This window comes from Anabrus simplex, chromosome 5, assembly GCF_040414725.1.
Source record: "Anabrus simplex isolate iqAnaSimp1 chromosome 5, ASM4041472v1, whole genome shotgun sequence".
Lineage (NCBI taxonomy): Eukaryota > Metazoa > Arthropoda > Insecta > Orthoptera > Tettigoniidae > Anabrus > Anabrus simplex.
Genome location: NC_090269.1, coordinates 390,812,721 through 390,828,959, shown reverse-complemented (window position 1 = coordinate 390,828,959; position 16,239 = coordinate 390,812,721). Strand labels below are relative to the sequence as shown.

The following is a 16,239-nucleotide window of genomic DNA, read 5'->3' as shown; positions in this document are numbered from 1 at the left end:
CAATTAGACCTGTAAAACGGAGACAAGAACGCAATTCCTGTGAATGCTTGTTTTTCTCGTAAAAGTAAATATTTATAAATACATTGATCTAGCATATAATTCCAATCCCAAATTCCTTTCATCTTCAGAAAATGGGGTGTCTTTTTTGTCACATTCCGCGAAACAATTCTGAAGGCACACTACTACATTCCATTGATTGAATGACTTCGGTAGTGGGCGTTTTTTTTGTATCTAGGTGAAAAAAATCAATTATTACCATACATGGTTAAAGTAAATATACAGTCACCATTCATAAAAATGACTATAAGAACGTGAGATTTTACCTGTCATTGTAAGAACGTTGTCTCATCAGACGACTAATCAATGTGCACCTCTTGATCTGCTTTGACGTTTCTAATCGGGAAGATACGAGGCATGTGCGAAGTGCGGTGTAGTAAAGAAGAGTGGCCGGGAGGGTGGGAGTGGGTGGTCATTCATTCGACTCGAGCGAGCAGCCTGACTCTATGCTGCTCACGTCCGCTGCTTCACTCCTCCCTCCCTCTCCGCCTCACCCAGATACTCCTGCGGCACTTTTAATTTTACGGCTATTTATTTGTTCTATTTTGGCGTTTAAACTTGTGCTGGGGACATGCAGTTTTCACCTTAGCATTCTACAGCCTCCCACAAATATTCCTACCAAATTTCAACCGAATTCGAGTGAAACACATGTATGTGTTCCCTCGTTAGAAGTAAAAATGCTAACAGATTCTTCTCATTTACTTATGCAGCCAACACACGACAATATGCTGCTGAGAGATCAACAAAAACTGCTCCTGTAATCTTATAGGTTTCATATCCATCCTCTACAAATGGTGTTAGGTTCAGTAGTTGTCCGGTACAGCTCTTGCCCACACTGTTGTGGTATCAGTAATGGGTCAATGTCAGATAAAATATGATTTAAAATCAATCTTTCGGACAATTTGTAGAGGTTAAGTATATAGGAAAATATTTGAAATTTTATTTCCACCTACTCAATACAATATAAGATATTGACATTTAACTTAAAACATTTTTCAAAAGTGAGACATGTTTTGCCTCATATTTTAAGGCATCTTCAGTCACTAATCGAAACCTAATTACATTTCTGTCAGACAACGTTTCCAAACATTCTACAGCTATTATACAAATGTTCTTGAAATAACTAAAACCAGGGGTCGAAAAATACCGAGCGTCCAGTCGCCATGGCGCCTGAAAATTTTTATCTGGCGCCTGAATTTTCAAATTCGGTTTTGAAAATGTATTTTTTGAAATTCAGAGTTCCCTTACATGTACTTTCCCATTGCTTTACAAAGTAACAAGTCGTGTGGTGTTTCACGTTTTTTTTTATGTGGCTCATATATTCTAATATGTGCAATAAACATTTTCTGTGCTTTTGGCAAAGTCTTGAATTCTGTAATTGCTCTTCGTACCTTGGAACTGGACGTTTCAGTTCTGCACGGTCAAGCCTAGCGGTCCCCGTCAAACAAGTATCCTTTCATATGGACATATCGTGACACATCGAGTTCTGTTACAGATGATCAGCTATCGGTAGCCGAGTACAAAAATCAGACCAGAGTTGTGGAGAAATGCAGAGACCTACAACGTTAAATACACTGACTGACAGAGCAAATGCAACACCAAGAAGGAGTGGTTCGAAAGGGATGAAAGTTGGGGAAAAAACAGAGACGGCACGGACGAATAATTGATGTTTATTTCAAACCGATATGCAGGTTACACAATGCGCACGGCATCGACTCAGTAGGATGTAGGACCACCGCGAGCGGCGATGCACGCAGAAACACGTCGAGGTACAGAGTCAATAAGAGTGCGGATGGTGTCCTGAGGGATGGTTCTCCATTCTCTGTCAACCATTTGCCACAGTTGGTCGTCCGTACGAGGCTGGGGCAGAGTTTGCAAACGGCGTCCAATGAGATCCCACACGTGTTCGATTGGTGAGAGATCCGGAGAGTACGCTGGCCACGGAAGCATCTGTACACCTCGTAGAGCCTGTTGGGAGATGCGAGCAGTGTGTGGGCGGGCATTATCCTGCTGAAACAGAGCATTGGGCAGCCCCTGAAGGTACGGGAGTGCCACCGGCCGCAGCACATGCTGCACGTAGCGGTGGGCATTTAACGTGCCTTGAATACGCACTAGAGGTGACGTGGAATCATACGCAATAGCGCCCCAAACCATGATGCCGCGTTGTCTAGCGGTAAGGCGCTCCACAGTTACTGCTGGATTTGACCTTTCTCCACGCCGACGCCACACTCGTCTGCGGTGACTATCACTGACAGAACAGAAGCGTGACTCATCGGAGAACACGACGTTCCGCCATTCCCTCATCCAAGTCGCTCTAGCCCGGCACCATGCCAGGCGTGCACGTCTATGCTGTGGAGTCAGTGGTAGTCTTCTGAGCAGACGCCGGCAGTGCAGGCCTCCTTCAACCAATCGACGGGAAATTGTTCTGGTCGATATTGGAACAGCCAGGGTGTCTTGCACATGCTGAAGAATGGCGGTTGATGTGGCGTGCGGGGCTGCCACCGCTTGGTGGCGGATGTGCCGATCCTCGCGTGCTGACGTCACTCGGGCTGCGCCTGGACCCCTCGCACATGCCACATGTCCCTGCGCCAACCATCTTCGCCACAGGCGCTGCACCGTGGACACATCCCTATGGGTATCGGCTGCGATTTGACGAAGCGACCAACCTGCCCTTCTCAGCCCGATCACCATACCCCTCGTAAAGTTATCTGTCTGCTGGAAATGCCTCCGTTGACGGCGGCCTGGCATTCTTAGCTAAACACGTGTCCTGTGGCACACGACAACACGTTCTACAATAACTGTCGGCTGAGAAATCACAGTACGAAGTGGGCCATTCGCCAACGCCGTGTCCCATTTATTGTTCGCTACGTGCGCAGCACAGCGGCGCATTTCACATCATGAGCGTACCTCAGTGACGTCAGTCTACCCTGCAATTGGCATAAAGTTCTGACCACTCCTTCTTGGTGTTGCATTTGCTCTGTCAGTCAGTGTAATTCCACAAACGCTACATTACCGCCATCCTTCCCGTGACTAGCCGTTCCTCAACTATTGCCGCCAAAGCAGTGCTGATAAATTCCCGGGGAATTCATTCTTTGTATTTAGAACAAACGGAATGACGTGTTTGTTAATTCTTGTATTTTCACCGAACAATATTTATACTTTTAATTTAATTACAGCATTTTGGTATTGAACAGTTTGCACTTTATAAATACTGTTGTTTTTGTTCCTGTGCGTTTGTGGAAAATTGGCAACGTAGCATCAGACATCGAAGCCCGCGAACTCGGAAGCCATTTAACGCTGGTGTATTTTACGTTTCTGGGCTATACTTGAGAAAAGCGGCAAAATGAAACGAGCAAAACCGCACAAATTGACTGATGCGAGCAACAAACAGTGTACACTCTCAGATTTTTTTCATAAGTAAGGCCCGTAAATGTAGCACAAAGTGATACAGAAGGGAGTGAATGTGAGAAAACACTTGATGGAAGTGCCGACTGTAGAGTTCAGGACGACAATGATCAGCATGTAATTTATGGTATTTAAGACAATGGTAGGTCAAATATAAAAAATACGTCGAAATTTCAATTTTCAGACAAACGGAAATTTCAGCACTTTCAGCAAAGTGCGTAAAGAAAATGAATGCTAATATGTCACAGCATATGAATGCATTGCTCGTGGCATCTTATCATATTGCAAAGAATAACAGGCCCTTCACTGATTTAGAAAGTTTGGTTACATTGTTAAGCAAGCTGAATGTTACTGGTTCAGAGAAGTATGAGAATGATACACAATGCAGAGAATCGTAGCTTGAATGACTACCGTGGCTGTGCTACGAAGAAGGAATTGGGAAGTGTAAATTATGCAGTAACTTTCGTAGTATTGCCGATAAACATTCTAAAGGTGTATCCCAGGGTGCGAAAATGCGGGGGGGAGGGAAGGAGAGATTTCCCCCCCACCGACGATTTTATCTCAAAGGTCCCCCCACTAAAATTGCCAGGAGGGGGGGATTCTTTCATTATAAAATGATGAGGAAAATGTAGAAAACATATAATTTTGGACTGAAATTAATAATTTTTACTGCACATATTTTTATGAAAATATCAGCAATAATTCAAGTGACTTCAGCAATAAAACAACGCAGCAGGGGCAATCCGGGCCTGCAACCTATTATTCATATTTCACTCTGACAAGTCCATCTGAAACTCGGGAAAAATATAAATTACTTGAAGCTCTCCTCCTTAGTCATTTCTCTAAGTAGCTCGAGCTTACACCACTCTTGTACTTCTTAGAAAGGGTGTGTTTCCGATAAGTAGTCAATAGGACAATATTCACTTAAGCAGTGTACAAACCTACAAATTTTTTCAGTCAAAACTTAGCCCTGATAGAGGAAGGTTCCACTAATAAAGCAATAAATCAGGACAAATCGCGCCTCGTCTCTCAAAACTTCTCAGCTGATTGGAATAACGTTCTAATGTTTATCTTTCTCGTTATAACAACAAAATTCAAACAAAAAGATCTACAATTTACATTTGTCTGGGGAGGGAGGGGGTGATTAAATTACAGGAGAAATTTAACCCCCCTGCGAAATACTGCCTGAAAAAACACTAGTAGTTAAACCCTATGTCCCTTCCCCCTCCCCCCATTTATTTCTGATTTCGCACCCTGGTGTATCCGGATTTTCAGGACCATTTCAACTGGAAACGTTTAAAACATACGAAAAATCCTATCCTCACTCGAAGTGTCAGGAGGCTGAAAAAAATGGCGTAACAGCCCCAAAGGGCCTTGGCCTACCAAGCGCCCGCTGCTCAGCCCGGAGGCCTGCAGATTATGAGATGTCGTGCGGTCAGCACGACGAATCCTCTCGGCTGTTATCCTTGGCTTTCTTGACCGGGGCAGCCATCTCACTGTCAGATAGCTCCTCAATTATAATCATGTAGGCTGAGTGGACCTCGAACCAGCCCTCAGATCCAGGTCAAAATCCGTAACCTGGCCGGGAATCGAACCCGGGCCTCCGAGTAAGAGGCAGGCACGCTACCACTACATTGCGGGGCCGGCAGGAGATTGAATGTTTCATGAAAAATCCCGAATGTGCACTTTTAGCGAGGTGCATCAAGAAAATGAATGCTAATATGTTACAGCATATGAATGCATTGTTCATGGCATCTTATAATACTGAAAAAAAAAAAAAAAAAAGACCCTACACTGATTTTGAAGGTTTGTTTGCATTGTTAAGCAAGTTGAATGTTACTGGTGAGAAATCAAACAGGCACATGCAGTGTAATTTTAAAAGACGTTGACCTTGAAGGTGACTGGTGATTATTTGGGTTAGTATCTCTTAAAATATACATTTCCATTCTTATATAAACTGAGACTACTTAAGGCTACATTTCAAAAATTACACGTAGCTTGATCCTAGTCTAACCTGTGGTGTTCATAATGTATATTTGCGAAAAATGTGCTGGCTCCTGATAAAAAGGGGCTGGCTACTGAATTATTTCTATTTTCTTCTACCCCTGACTAAAACTCTATTGTAGTGATGAAAACATGTGTTGTTCACTTGATGAAAAGGACGTCATAGGATGGTACAGTATTACAGAAGATGGCTTGAAGCCTTAGTCAATATTGAATTTTAAATACATAGTGGAAAGCATGTAAAATCATTTCATTAAAAATATACAATACATTTAAATGATATTAAAATAGTAGGTTCTTGGGTGGTACACTTAAAAATGAGGTATCTTATAATTACGAGTGACAGTTGATGGCTTAAAGCCGTAGTCAGAGTTTGATGCATAAGTAGAATAACACGTTAATATGAGGTACAAGAATATGAAAAAGATTACATTAATGAATATAAAAGATAAAGAAAAAACATTCCAAAATGCTGGGCAATTGTTGTTGACGCCAGCGTATATTTGCCCATAATATTCAATGGTCAGACAGTTCGTAGATTGTTTATAAAATGGTTCAGCGAGATTGTGTTTACACGAAGTTTAGAGTTGGCTTAAATTTATTTTGAATCATCGGAGTATGTTTGTAGAGACGATGATAATCAGTTATTCTCTACGTTGGTAAGATTTGATATGAAGTTGAATGGCTGTTGTTTTCATAACTGATTGACAATTATTTTCAAAGTGTTGATGTTGGAAATTTTATCTTATTGATGAATATTGTGGAAGTTTGATGGGGCTGTTGAAATAATGTTGTAGATTGGTTGGTTCTGAAATGAAGAAAAAACTGTATTCATTTTGATGAGAATGGAAGAAAAAACTTGGGAAGGTTTTGTAAAAGTGTTGATGAAGAGAGGATGTTGGTGCTTACCTATGGCGTTGTTGGCCTGTTTGACTTGTTGTGAGAATCGTTGTCAGGATACTAGTGGTCGCTAACGTTTTTACTCCTTGTGTTGTACGCATGTCGTCTGTGTGGAGGGGAATGGTTTGGAGGGGGCGGGGCTGTAGGTTTGTGATTGGCGCACGGAAGGGAGTTGTGTATGGTGGGGGAAGCGGAGGGGTGTGAAGCATTTTTAGGCTTGAGATTGGCCCGTGGAGGTGAGTTACGTAAATTGGGAGGGGAAGGGGGTTGTGATGTGTTTGTTGACGTGGAAGGAGTGTTTTTTGATACTGTATTGAAAATATTGAAGAAATTTTTGTCCTGAAAGTTTACTTTATCAAACAATGCCACCAATTGGTCATATTGTCTATTGGATCATTTACATTTTTATTAGCATTGAATTTTTGATCCAAAAATATATATAAATTCTCAAATTCAGTCATGAGTCTACCTTTTATAATCTTTTTAAAATTTGAAGGTCCTGTTCAATTGTGGTAAAATTGTGCCCAGTTTCTTTCATGTGATTGCTCATTGCTGAGTGTTTATTATGTTTCTGAGCATTGAAATGTTCGGAGTACCTAGTTCATAACTAACTAGGTACTTCATCACTACAATAGAGTTTTAGTTGTTTCATGAACATTTGTATAATAGCTGTAGAATGTTTGTAAAACGTTGTCTGACAGAAATAATAAGGTTTTGATTAGTGACTGAAGATGCCTCAAAATATGAGGCGAAACATGTCTCACCTTTGAAAAATGCTTTAAGTTAAATGTCAATATCTTATATTGTGTTGAATAGGTGGAAATAAAATTTCAAATATTTTCCTATATACTTAACGAAATTTTCAATACGGATAAAAATGATTTTCATCACTTGTAACAATTTGTAGAGGTGTCACAGAAGCACCATAGGTCTGAAATCGTTTGGATCAGTGCCCTCCTTTCTAGGTTTCAGTAAGGCAATTACTCTAGACCTACACCATGTCTTCGGTATTTGGTGTTGTCTCATACAATTGTTCAAAAGTTGCAATACCCATTCTTTGGTTTTAAGACCAGAGTTCTTCATTTGTTCAGACTGGATATCATCTAGGCCCGCTGCCTTGCCAGTCTTACTTTCTTTAATGACCTTTCCAATTCCAGCGTAGTGAAAGGGATAGTGAAGTTGTTACTCTCTTTCTGTTGGTTTCTCCATGTTCTGCACAATGTTCCTTTCTTGATTGCCTTTCCATTCAGCAATAGCTGATGTGCAATCTGGTTTGGATTGATGTTAGAATGGCTGATCATTTTCGTTGGTCGTTGCTGAGGCTCTTCAATAGTCTCCATGCTTTGTAGCTGTCTCTTGTCGGATCTAGTTCCCTTGAGGCGCCTAGTATCAAAATCGGCCAAGTCACAAAATCTACGAAAATGAGTTAAGGTTATTAACGTGAAGTAGAAGTATAGTACTATCAGGTGAAACAAGAATATGCTTTGAAATCGTCCATGTCTTCACATTACAGAGCACTGAATTCTTGGTCGTGCAACAGAATGGGCCAAGTCATGCAGGCAGTGAATTCAAAACTGGCCATGTCATGTTACACCATTATTCTCTGGAATCTTGTGTTGTCATATTATGCAACAATGTAATAATATCAGTAGGCAAAATCATTCCTTATATTGTACAGTGTATTCTTTGAAGTCATAATATTTCGTATTTTGTTCGTTTGCAACACTGATTTACGGATTCGCATGCTTCTAACGTCATTTACACAAAACAATCCTATTTCCTGTGTGTCGTATTTTGTCATTATTGTGTAGTATAACGTGTATATTTTTCCGAGTGGTGAACTGAAAAGTTTATTTTCATACCTTGTCCTACATAATGGAAACATCAATAGATGAAACTCCCCAGATCAAGTGCAAGAAAGAGAACAAGAGATACGTCACATTGGAAATTACAACAATGAAAGCAAGAGTGGCAAGAATAATATTTCATTTTATTATACTACAGATTATCAAAGTTTCTCGCATAAAATTCTGTTTGTGTAAAAGGTGAGGTATTTTACAATAATGATCTTGGGAAGTACCGAAGTCTGTGTAAAAGAGGAAAATCGCTGGCTCAAATGACACCTCACACAGTGATCAAAGGCATTACTCTTCCTGTCTCTAAAACAACAGACATAAAAATTCCCTTGCAGAACCACTTTGGCTCAACATGGCAAGATCATCCATCATTGCAGTTTTATAAAACTATAATATTAGCTAGTCATGAGAGCTCCAACACCGTCTCTGAAGTCTGCATCAGTAGTCCATGTGAAGTGCCTGACATTGTATTATAAATAAGAGCAAATTGAAGGCTTAAAACAAGAATATTACTTAGTATGTGTGATTCTATTAATATAAGTGACTATTATTGCTGATCATTTTCTTTTACTGTGTTCAAGATCTAAGTGAACTACAAACTTTTAGTGAGAGAAATCCTATTTTGTATTCTCCTCAGCTTTCCGGTGTTCTTCCTATATATATTATTATCCCATGTGTGCTGAAATACTTTTTTTTCATTGCAATAAAGAAAAGTAATTACAATGTCAATTTATTTTCATTAAATAGCCTTTTTTTCACAAGGGTTTGGAGTTTAAATTGAATACAGTTTCAGAAAAAAAAGCCTAAAATTATACAAAATGGCAACAAAAACGGCCAAGTCAAAATTTATATTAACAAAAATGATGGGCTCATTATAAGTAAGATTTCTCAAAACAGCGGAACAGGTTATAACTATGAAAAAAATCTTTTGTGGCTACCAGTGCTTTGTCTCTACAGATTTTTCATCTATACTGAAAAATATGCCTTCAGTGACTTGGCCGGTTTTGATACTAGACACCTCATTTATTTTCTTGGTCCACTGCTCTTGTTTTACTGCACCTAAAGATGAGGTAAGGTTGTTACTAGCTTCAACTGTTTCTTCTCCAAAAGGATTATCTTTGAACATGGATTTACAATATATTGCATGAACTGGACAGCCAGATCAGAAGTGAGACCTGGAATATATGATGACCAACAACCACAAGGTATATACATTCTGGAGCTTTTTTTCACAGCTTCAGAGAATGTGTCATAAAATTCTGGAGTTGGCTCTATTGGTGATACAACAGTATCCAACAATTCAGTGAAATTAGGCCAGTTAGCTTTCTTAAAATTATACCTTCTGTGGAAAGGAACGCTCTGAGGTTGTACTGCTGCAAATACTTGGCACATTGTTGGTCTATGCTGTGTTTTTTTGTAATGGGCTACATATTGACCTCACACATTGCTGGCTGATGTTATTGCTGCTAAATATGAGATCAGGGTTATAGCCCCGTCTCCATCTCCCACTGTTGAAAGATGATAGGAGCTTAGAGTTGTATGTGAGAGTAAAGTGACTAACTTCTGCCCATTCCTGCAATGCTATTCCACTATCTTCATCGGATTCGTAGCCCCATACAGTACTGTGGTAACTGGTGTTGTCTCATACAATTGTTCAAAAGTTGCAATACCCATTCTTTGGTTTTAAGTCCAGAGTTCTTCATTTATTCAGACCGGGTATCATCTAGACCCGCTGCCTTGCTAGTCTTAACTTCCTTTAATGACCTTGTCCAATTCCAGCGTAGTGAAAGGGATAGTGAAGTTGTTACTCTCTTCCTGTTGGTTTCTCCATGTTCTGCATAATGTTCGTTTCTTGATTGCTTTTCCATTCAGCAGTAGTTATGGCATAATAACTACAATAATATATCAGAATACAAAAATTACATTATTGATTGCGTCCCTTAGGGGACGAAACATGTATTAGATGTAATAAATTATACTAGGTGTATGTATTGAATAGGCGGACCACTTAAATATAATATTTAAGTTAATCTTAAATATTAGTTGCATATGCTGGTTCCTAAAATTGGACTGTACATTTGCTTTGAAGTCAATGTTGGGTGGTTTATACAGAGGAGATCATGCTATTATTCAGCTCAACTGTGAGAATTTCATATTATTTTCATCTTTAAAAGCAGTGGAAAATATCTGAACATCTGGCTGGACAAAGATAGCATTTCCGTATATACTGTGGGGTTTCTCAATAGCATGTAGCATTCCATTCACCTTTGGTCACCATATATCAATGCTTTGGTGTGTTTGCTGTATGCACAGGATATGGCATTTGTGTTGGCTACATAGATCTTGTAGCAGCTCCTCTTTGGCTGATGATATGCCTTCTATATTAATGGGGATAATTGTTAACTGTGACCCTGAAAAGGGCTCCACTGTTGATATTTCTGGTGTGAAAGGATCAGCCGCCAGTGTTTCATTAAGTAGCAAATATTTAAAATTAACTTAAATATTATATTTAAGTGGTCCGCCTATTCAATACATATATAATTTATTACATCTAGTACATGATTCGTCCCTTAAGGGACATCATCGGCAGGAATAAACTATAATAATATATCAGAATACAAAAATTACATTATTGATTCTATCCCTTAGGGGACGAAACATGTATTAGATGTAATAAATTATACTAGGTATATATAGGCGGACCACTTAAATATAATATTTAAATTAATCTTAAATATTCGCTACTTGATATTACAGTCAGTACGGGATTATTATCTAAAATGAAGCTGTTAAAGCTTGTTACATGTAGTGTTTCATTAGTTGACTGGCGTTGCCCAGGATATGTCCGATTCTCTTTAAATTACGGTGTAAACACAATCTATGGGGAGGCTCCTTTCTTGTATCCCAATTTGAAAGTGATATGACTCTGTTTTGATATCTCATACCTTCATTTCTTCTTATTTCCTGACTTTTATCCAGTTATCTAGGGCCAGCACTAATCAGCTCTGTTGTACATCCAGTTGCCCTCACTGATGCTATGTGCAGGAATGTAGCCATTATTGCATGTTTTTGTGGTGGTTACTAGTGTGATATATTGTGTGTAAGTGAAGGTGTGTATTAAGAAAAAGACCCAGCCCTCGAACTAGACAAATTAGCCAAACATTGTTAAAATTCCTGGCTCTGCTAGGAATTAAACCTAGGACCCTATGAGCCAAAGGCCACTGCATTGACCATTCAGCCAAGGAGCTAGACTTTGGATCTCATAACTGTTTCACTCCAAATACTTGTCCATCAAGAATGTCGTAGATGCAGTGGTTTAGACTCATGAGCAGGAACATGTTTCTTCATTTCTCTGAGAAAACATGAACATAGTTTGTATAAGTAACAGAAAGGAACAAAGGAACAGGTAAAGTTTTATATACATCATCATCATCATTTTACAGTTCCAGTTTCTTGAGTACTGTTCATGACCCTCTTTGACATACCATCTGTTATTAATGACATCTTCTAGGTCCTTCTCTAGCAAGCTGTCTTTGTTAGTTCCATCCTCATTAAATTCCCAAGCCATCCTAATCTGGATATGCAATGATATCTCAGTACCAAGTTCCTTAATCACCATGTTATTCCGAAACTTGTCCAATTTTGTTGTTTAAATTGTGGACCTCAGGAACTTGATGAGATAGGAACATGAATAGGGACTCACTATAGAGTAAACACAATAACAACAGATTGCTGTGGAAAGAAGGAGCAAGAAAGAGAGGAGACCAGGACAAATATGAAAAGAAAAGAACAACAAGGACAATCTCCACATTTGAAAAATATTTTCAGCTTTTTAGGTTATGTTCAATACACATACACACACAGACGTTAATTAAAGAACAAAAATAGCCAACCGGACACCTGTGAGACCAAATCCACAACCTTCTGATTTTGCATTCGATGCTCTACCACTTAAGCTATGGTGGCCTAGGTCATATTTGTTTTGTTGGAAAGAATCTGATCTATAGATCTGGCACTACTCTCAGCACAATATATTGTACAGACATGTAGCCTGCTGTCGACCAATTCAAGTGTATATTTAGTTTTCACAACCGCATTGTACCAGAAATAGAATTTTACTTATTAGGTAGCCCACCTAGTGGCCATGCTAGTTAAGGGATCAAGTCTGTATGATCTGACACCATGGTTAGCTGGTTCGAGTCCTGTCACATTGTAGCCCACAAGGGTAGGAAAGGTGGTGGTATACAATTTATAATCACTAGATTCTGTGCCAAAAGCCTGGGTTCATTCACAAACCTCTTCACAGTGTTCACATAGAGTGAGGGCATATGATGCTGTTGATGGTGATTCATCTGTTTGATGGGGATGTTCAGCCTTGAGCAGGACTAGGCTATGTGCTGACACCAGATTTCACCCTCTCCCAACCTCACTAATCATCATCCCACATCCAGATGCACTGGTCGCCCATGGACGTCAAATAGACCTGCACTAGGTGAGATGAACTTGTCGTTGGACACTTTTGGCACTAAATGCCATACACTAATAAAGTAAATACCTGTAAATAGCTTATTAATTCAATTTACCATTGTTAAAGTCATATCAGGGAAGGAACATGAATGTAGAAGAGTTATTTATTTAGCTTATGGTACAAGTTAAGCCGCACACAAATTTAGTAACATGTGAAAGTAGCAAGTAATTTACAAAATAGAATAAATATAAAAAGTCAAGGTAAAACATAAAGTACAAATCGAGAGAGATATGTACAATACAGAAAAATAGGAAGGAAAAGTACAAAAATACAAAAAAATGATGTAAAATATAAGTAAATACATAAATTAACAAATTAAAAAATAAAACTAAACTAGGATGTCCAGTTTCAGTCGGGTTGATGCGATTCTTTGGATGTCTGGATGAATTGGAAGTGATTTATTGGCCTGTATTTTACTTGCTTCTCAGAGGAGATTGTTCATGTGGCGTAGATCTGGAGGAAGGACAGGAAGCCAGTGCAGTGGGGTTGTTTTGATCCGCATTGTCTGATTCAGGACGGTGTCAGTTTTTTTGGTGTGGGCGCTGTTCAACCAGGCGGAAGAGCAGTATTCAGCTGTTGTATAAACCAGACTTAAGGCAGAAGTATGTAAAGTTGCCACTGTGGATTCCCATGTGCTGCCAGATAGCTTAGATAAGACGTTTCTTGTACTTAATTTGGCTGCAAGGTTGGAGAGATGTTTACTGTATGACAGTGTCCGGTCCAGTGTTACACCGAGATATTTTGGGTTTGGGTTATAGGGTAAAATGCTGTCATGGAGAGTCACTTTCAATGTGGTATGAGCCAATATGTTACTCAGATGAAAGCAAGATGTTTCTGTTTTGGTTGTGCTAGTGTCAGGTGCCACTTTTGAAAGAAATTTGTCAGTAAGTAGAGGTCTTTCATTAGTGTGTCCTCAAGGCTGTGGAATGTTGTGGCTTGCGTGGCTTTGCAAATGTCATCGGCATAGGCAAATTGTCTTGATACTGTTTCTGGGATGTCTGCGAGATAAACACTGAATAACAAGGGGGCTAATATGGAACCTTGCGGGAGTCCATTATTTAGTCTTCTTGGTTTGCTCACTTGAATTATTCTATCTGAATGCAAGCGATTGATAAGATTTGTAGTGTTTTTATGCTGTAAGGTTTTCAGGAGTTTATACATTAATCCGTCCCTCCATACATCGTCAAAAGCAGCCGTGAGATTCTATGAACACCACACCGGTCTTTAGCTTCTCTTCAAATCCAGCTTCAGTGAATGTCATCAGAGCAAGTACTTGTTCTTCACAACTTCATTCTGGTCTAAAGGCAGCTTGTTCTGCAGGGAGGATCTTGAAGATGGCTGGACTGATTCTGTTGTAGATCAGCCTTTCCAGTAGTTTGTAGGTTGAGCTTAATAATGCTTTCGGGAGCATTGGGCGGTTTTTCACGTTTCAAGAAAGCAATCATCTTTGATCTCTTGAACTCCGGTGGCAGGTGTCATGTGCGTTGGATGGATGAAATGAAGCCAGTTCCTAGTGTTTTTACCATTGTGAACGAATAAATGGATTTGTTTCACATTTCCATCTGGCTGAACGAAATGTGCGTTTGTCTTTAGGATCATACACAAGGTGCGGATTGTGTGCTTCGGCCCTGTTGATTACTTCAGTACCTTGCGAATTATCCTGTCTGTATCCCTAGTTGGTATGATGATTGTTGAAATCTCTGATGATGATTGCTGGATGTGAGGCAGTTGGCAGGAAACCATCAGGCCATGATGCATTTGGTGACTTGTAAATGTTTGTAATGCTGAAGTTACCCATTTTGATTGTTATTGCTGAGGAGTCATTGTGAGAGCTTATTTCAATGAGTTGGGCATTAGGTATTGACTTTTGGACATAAGTAGCTGTGCCATAGTGGTCGTGACACCTATCATATGATATCCAGAGATTGGATCATGTGTCTGAAGCTGGTATGCGTTGCCCACATGTGTCTCCTGCAATGCGGTAATGTCTACTTTGTGCTCTCTAAGGATCTTGTGTAATATTTTGCATTTTGATCTGCTGATGCCTTCATTGTTGAGATGGCATATACGGAGAGCTCGTCCAGGGAATAGAGCCTTTAGGCAAACCTTTGTGCGGCTCTCAGAAGAGCTTTTGAATGTGTGCGAGTATCGCTTCATCCGGGAAGTCAGGAAACAGGTCCGGATAACCAGTGCTGCAGAGTGCAGTCGATAGTACTTCCTTCGCGCCTGCAGTGACTGTTCTTTAGCACCATCCAGAAAACATGTGTAGCTTACGGAATACTATGGACGCGAACATTCATTGTCTTCCAAAGAAATACAGTAATACATTTTAAGAACACCAACACGGTAAAACATCAAGGAAAAATGTTCTTAGAAACACGAACTATACATGTTGCTTACAATTATGTTTGAAGTTGTCATAGGAATGTCCAACATCTGGGCAATTTGCGCACATTTCAAGTGTGGATTAGCATCCACTTTCTCAATAAAATTTAATTTGTCATCATTTGTAAATTGTCTGACTTTCTTCTTCTCCATAACTGAATGTCCTGCAAACCTTTATGCGTAAGTACAGCAGGCCTAATTTATGTACATTGTTACACAATTCACTTACGAACGTAAAATTAAGCACCAACACGTCAGACGAACTATTGTTGCATGATCCAAACAACCATAGCAAAGACAAGCTTGTGACTGACGCTCCCTGCATTTGTAGGCCAACACGAAACCGTGCTCTGGAGCCGTAAAATTAAGTTATCTACCAAATCTTTACCCAGGCCAGTTGTCGCTGGCCAATTGTGCACGCAACGTGGCCGGGAATGTTAATTTAAATTTTTTATGGTGGGAGTTACGAACGTGCTACAGAGTGATGCAAATGTGCTACCCAGGTTTTTTTTAGCGTGTGTGTAATAGGACATGGGCTGGGACTTTTGGAATAATGGCATAATAACAAGGGAAACGTGCTAGAGAGGGACGTCTTAACCAGTTTCGACTGTATTTGTCCTTTTGTGTTTTCATGTTGTCCTTGTCTTCTCTATCTTCTGCTCCCTCTGCCTACAATGACCTGTCATTGTGTTTCTTTTGATGTTCCTCATATGGCTTCATTTGTTCCTTTCCAATACTTACCATTACTAGATGCGAGCTCATTGTAAATTGGAATGTTGTGGGTTTGGATCCTACTGGTTTGTGGTTGACCATTTTTGTTGTGTACTTAACATCTCTTCGGCATATACTCTTGGTAACAACAACAACAACAATAATAATAATAATAGTAATAATAATATTTGGCCTCTGGAGAGGCCTGGTGCATGTCTTTTGAGTTGATGCTGTATAGGCAACCTGCATGGCTGTGAGGATGGGGTCCTACCTATGAAATGAAAATCCACAGCTTGTTTCCAGTCATTCGACCGGGTCAGGAATGGAATGAATGAAGCCCCCATCTAGCGGCGAGGATAGGAATTGCGCCGGCTGTCAAAGCCTGTCACACTC

At 39.9% G+C, this 16,239-nt stretch overlaps 1 protein-coding gene across 1 annotated transcript in view; it reads left to right on the top strand.

Moving 5' to 3' along the window:
* Cog7 (conserved oligomeric Golgi complex subunit 7) overlaps positions 1-16,239 on the top strand; it is a 182,226-nt gene that overhangs the window by 82,065 nt on the left and 83,922 nt on the right. The gene's annotated exons all lie outside the window — the stretch shown is intronic.